Source organism: Mytilus trossulus, chromosome 13, assembly GCF_036588685.1.
Source record: "Mytilus trossulus isolate FHL-02 chromosome 13, PNRI_Mtr1.1.1.hap1, whole genome shotgun sequence".
NCBI classification, from domain to species: Eukaryota; Metazoa; Mollusca; class Bivalvia; order Mytilida; family Mytilidae; genus Mytilus; species Mytilus trossulus.
This window is the reverse complement of record NC_086385.1, coordinates 26,131,053-26,136,832: the sequence shown is the minus strand read 5'-3', so window position 1 is coordinate 26,136,832 and position 5,780 is coordinate 26,131,053. Positions and strand designations below refer to the sequence as shown.

Sequence of the window (5,780 nt, the reverse complement as noted above, 5' to 3'; positions counted from 1 at the left end):
GCATTTGTATATATATATATATATTGAACATCGTGACAACACTCATTAAAAGGAACCATTTCACTAAGGATTATATATTAAATTAAGGGGGCTCGCGGCTCTAGATATTTTTTTTTATTCAATATAAGAGTTCGTTATTTTGTTCTATAAATGAACTTTATCTTATACCTAATAGGAAAATATGATAAAAAAGAGAGGTCACCGATCATTTACGCTCACAATCTGCCTTCGAAAGAAGCGTACATTTTTGTAAAGGTACTTTTTTTTCTGTTGAACTAATAGGAGAAAAAGAGGTCACCGATGAGTAAAAAAAATATATTTCAATTTTAATGCTAAACAATTGCTTTTTTGCACCAAAGGGAGATAATTTGCAGCTTTGTCAATGATATAAAAAAAATAAAAAGTCATCTGGGGTCAAACCGAATCAATTTTTTGGTAAATTTTTGTATCATAGCATAAAGAAATAACTAATGGTGTATTAAATAAAATTTGTTATGAAAATACAAATGTTTATTTTTTTGTTGAAATTTGTGTAGCCGCGAGCCTCCTTATTAAAGTGGAATATATACAGCATATCAGAACAATAAAAGTTATATTTAACTTTGAATGTAGTGTAATGTGTTCTGTTTTGCACAACATATGAGTTCATACAAATTGTTATTTTTCAGAAGGTCATAATTGTGTTCATCATATATTCCCACTATGTATTTTTCTTATAAATGTAAACTGAATTTTGCACTCCGATAAGTACTGAATTGTTTACGTGATCGTAACAAATACTACTGTAACGTTCGTAAGGTGATGACGTGTTATTTTTTGTAATTACTACTCCACTTTTCCCGCCATTAGAATCTACCTTGATAACACTATATCCATAGTTATAATCTTCCTTTCTACATAGCACTAGCACATTTCCTTCGTTATCTAAGGTAAGATATTCAAGTTTTGTCATACTCGGATCAGTAAATGTGAATATATTGGTACCATCTCTATCAATACAGATCAGCTTACTAGTGATTCTATCGATACAGTAGATATGTTGTGAATCAACATCGTAACACATATCACATGGTGTAAAACTAAGTGTAAAACGTCTTTTTACACTTCCTGACATATCAATTACCACAATACCATGATCATCACCGATGTAGAATTCGTTTTCTATGTATATAAATGTATCTGAACTATATGGTATTGCAATGTATTGAACGTGGCTTTGTTGAATGTCAACAAAAGCAATACTATTGTTATCAAGGAGCACCGCAACAGTATTTTTGTCCACTAAAGTTATTTTCAAAGGACCGTTCTGTAATTGTATATACCATCTTTGTATCCCAATGTAAGAAAATATCTTTACTGCGTTTTCTAATTCAAGTGATACAATTACCTCCCCATTGGATAAATATTTTATATCACTTGTTGACACACGATGAAACAAAGGTGTCACTCTGAATTCAGACTTCAATATGAAACTATTCGTGATAAGTTGCATTGAGTGGGATCGATTCTTGTTCTCGTTATTATGTTTTCTGGTACAGTCCTTACATAAAACTGTATGGCAATCATAGCAATTGTACACGGACATGTTTTCACAGTTGTTGCACCTTAACAGAAAAAATATGAATACTAGAATCAAATATATCTATATCTTCAAGTACATTAAGTTTAGAAATACCTGAATTGAACTTCATATATCTAAAGAGAAGAAAAAAAAAACACAATATATGTCTTAATCCTCGCGTGTTAGCATTAAATTTTAAACAGGAAATGAAATAATGGTCAAGGAAAAAGAAAAAAAGTTAACTTTTTGCGACTGACATTTTCCAACAAAGACCGTTTTCTTTCAAAATTATATAAATATGATAATACAATTTTATCTATGAAATAAGTGTCTTATTTACATGGAAATAATGATGCAAATTGCAATTTGTATCGTGCTTTGATAGATCGATATAATACGATGAATTTGAATTATTCTGCGTCTTGTCTTTTACACATTTTAGTGTTAACAAAAAAAGATAAATATACCGATATAATCAAAAGTACCGAAAATTAACTTACTTTCGGCGGCCTTTTTTATCTACAAAAGAATACAATAGAACTTAAAGGAATGAATATTTACATGTATTAAAATCTGATCAATATGTATATGATAAAAAAACAAAAACAATATACCATCAATATCTCGTGAGCTATGCCTTATAACATGTATAAGACTAAGGAGTAAGAGTATATCGTTGCACTTTAAAAAAATCGCATTGGATTGTGTGGTTATTAACGTTAAATATTTTAACAATATAATTAAGGATGCAATCAGGTGAAGTTTTAACAATCTTGAATTTAGAAATAATATTATAAATCGGAAAATCTTTGCTCAAGGAACAAAATAAACTAAAATGTTATGTGAGGCAAAATATTTTACACTGTATTGAAAAAACAGGAGTCCATCTAACATTTTATTCTTAACCTGAAAAGATCCTATTCTTAAGTGGATAAGGGTAAACTAACCCTAGAAGCAGAATTACAAACAAGTATTGAAACAGTCAACGTGAAAAACGTCTAACAATAAAAACCTACCTTACGTTGATCATATGAGGGATACCGGTACGTCAAGGCATTAAAAGAAAAATGAAAATAACTTGTGAAAGGAATACCTGTTTTGAGAAGAAATTTCTAAAACCTAACAGTCAATGAATTTTTACCTTCTCTTAACTGGTATTCTCGCAAATTACCCCTTTCTGAAAAAAATATTTTCTTTGATAACTGTGAATAATAGATACGGGAGCCCATTTTAGACCTACAACATAGTATTATATCTTTATTTCCCCATCACTGGTTTTCCGATGGATAAAATCTGTCGTGGAGTTGTCATTGATTCTGAGTGCATTCGTTATTAATGTGAAAGATCCTCTACGATAAATAATTCAGCTGATCTGTAAGATTCATCTTCATGCCTTATATACCATGTACTGTGTAACGACAATAGATAAAAACAGACAAGGAAAGATAACACTCGGCCACCTAAAGTTTTATTTTTGTAGATCCTAGGTGGTTTAGTGATTCAGACATTTCTGGATTCAGTCAGGAATATAACAGTAGTTTTCCTTACTTAACACATTTAAATGTAATCGCATAAAAAATTGACCAGACTTTAAGCATATAAAACTTCGTTAATTCACTCTGGGCAGAATGAAGGATATATATCAAATGAAAAAGCGTTGTAAATTTAATGCTTTCCAAGCTTTATTTCTGGATTGACCTTCGTCAGGAACGCTTAAAGCCAAAAATTTAAAATCCAAGCTGTATCATAACATAAAAGTTACATGGTAGCTGAATAACCATAAAAACCATGTTTGAATATAAATGGCTGATAAAATAGTGGTTTTGATTCCAGATAAAACAGAACGTTTTTTTATTTACATGAGGACGCAGCTGATCTTAAATTTTCTCAAATGGACATTAAATGATTAAAATCCCTCGTGCAAATTTGACCTTAGACGTATTTGGCTTTTTTATGTATTTGTTGTCTTACTAGTATTAATGATACAGATCTTGAACTGTTTTGGTACTTATCCATCCTTCAGCTTTCAAGTATTTGGCTTTGAGCGTTCCTGATGAAGGTAAATTTAGAAAAACGCTGCGGACACATACAATTATACATTTTTCAATTTACCACAGCACTTGGTCGATACATCTGATGATGGACTATCAATCCCCGAAGGTATCATCACCTTATCAGTAGTCAGGAATTCGGTAGTGACATGATTTATAAAAAACCTTTCTAAAATATTCCGTTGTTAAATTTTGAAATTATAAAGTAACTAAGGTTACAACTCCCTCGTGCAAAATTGAACTTAGATAGATTTGGCTTATTTGTGTATTTGTTGGTCATATTAATGATATAGATCTTGAACTGTTTCGGTACTTATCTTTCCTTCGGTTTTTCAAGTATTTGGCTTCAAGTTTTTGAGCGTTTCTGATGAAGGTAAATCTAGAAAAGCGCTTCGGACGCATACAATTATATATTTATTTTTTTGTTTAAATTTTAACAGCACTGGGTCTATACCTCTGTTGATGGACTATCAGCTCCCGAGGGTTTTATTGGAACTGACATGATTTATAACAAATCTTTCTAAAATTGTCCGTCGATAAATTTTGAAATTATAAAGAAACTAAGATAACAACTCCCTAGTGCTAAGTTGATAAAAGATGAAATTGTTTCTTTAAGGTATTTTTGTCATAAAGCTCCTCAACTGTTTCGATACCTTTACATCAGTTGTTCTTTCAAATATTTGTCTTTGAGTGTTCCTCATGAAGGTAAATCCAGATAAGTACTTCGGATGCATAAAATTATAAAACGTGTTGTTTTCAATTTTTGATAGCACTCGGTCGATACCTCTGCTGGTAGACTTTCAGTCCTCGAGGGTATCATCAGCTCAGTAGTCAGAACTTCATAACTGACATGATTTATGAGAGACAAACCTTTCTAAAATCTATAAATTTTGAATTCATAAGGAAACTAAGGTTACAATTGTTACCTGCTTCGGCTTTAAGTATTTGGATTTTCTGTTTTTTACTTATTGCTGTAACCAGTTTGGGTATCGTTTTCCTGCAAATCTCAATTCAATAGCCGTGCATATAATTTGAATACCAGTGCTTTCAACAATTGGAATTTACTGATAAAACTAAAGTACCGACTTTGCAGGTACAATTTCGAAAAAACATGTTAAGTATTCCACAGGTCAACTTCTGAATATGCAACTAGGTTTGTAATAATTCTGGGATAGGCTTTGATTATACAATTGAACGTAACAATTTACCGACAGGAGGAGAAGACAAACACTAACAATGTCAAATCAACATTTAAAATCCCGTTAAAACTCTAAATACCATAAACAAAGAAGTAACTAGTGATAAGAATCATCCATACGGACTGAGGAAACTAAATATAATTATTACTCAATCATGATGCTCCTCTTATTTAATGACCGAATATTGAAAGGAGTAAAACATTAGTTTTCAATGGGAAAAACCTTTGCAAAATTTGCAAACAAGAGACAAATATATACTTACTGAGTTCATCTTCAACCTCTTCTTCCTACGGAAATAAAAAGAGATCTTAATTGCTTTTCGATTTCGATATCAGTAACAGAAACATCAATCTGATTAAATGCATTTAGTGTCCAAGTATGCGTCTGTATTTTATTGGTTATGTTTTTTTTAAATTTATTGCGAACCCAATAATACCTTTCCATAGATTCACATGATAGTTATCTGTCCATTTAAACTTTTGGCAGTTCTATTATCCCATCTTACAAATACAAAATATAGTGTTCTCTGTTTAGTTTATCCACTGGGACCTTTAAATTTCTTCTAAGAGAAATATATCACTCACTGATTAATCTACCTCAGTAAAAAAAATATTTGCTTAATTGATAGAAATAACACGTTTATTAACATTAAAAAACTGCATGTGATTTTGTGTTTATTAATAATATTTTTCTGAATCTGTTCAAAATAAATACTAATTTAATCATAAAAAGTTTGTTTTTATAGAAATAAGTATTTTTCCTATCAAAATTTGCGTTTTTAATTGTTTTTAAGTTATAGAATACTTTTAAGAAGGCCTTATTATATAAGCATCACCATTTTTAGGGTTTTTTTTGTCCAAAAAAATTTGAAATAGGAATACTGTTGATTTTTTTCAGAAATGAACTTTTATTAATGTTTGAATCAGTGTTTACATTCAACAGATACATATAAGAAATTCAAACTCAGAT

At 30.4% G+C, this 5,780-nt stretch overlaps 1 long non-coding RNA gene across 1 annotated transcript; it reads right to left on the bottom strand.

Annotated features, from left to right (window-relative positions):
- Window positions 1-1,503: 1,503 nt before the first annotated feature.
- On the bottom strand, window positions 1,504-5,100 carry LOC134695427 (uncharacterized). Its single transcript, XR_010102762.1, has 3 exons — window positions 5,074-5,100; window positions 2,062-2,080; window positions 1,504-1,604 (listed from the first exon to the last, which is right to left on the bottom strand). It is a non-coding gene; the product is annotated as an uncharacterized LOC134695427 (long non-coding RNA).
- Window positions 5,101-5,780: the final 680 nt, after the last annotated feature.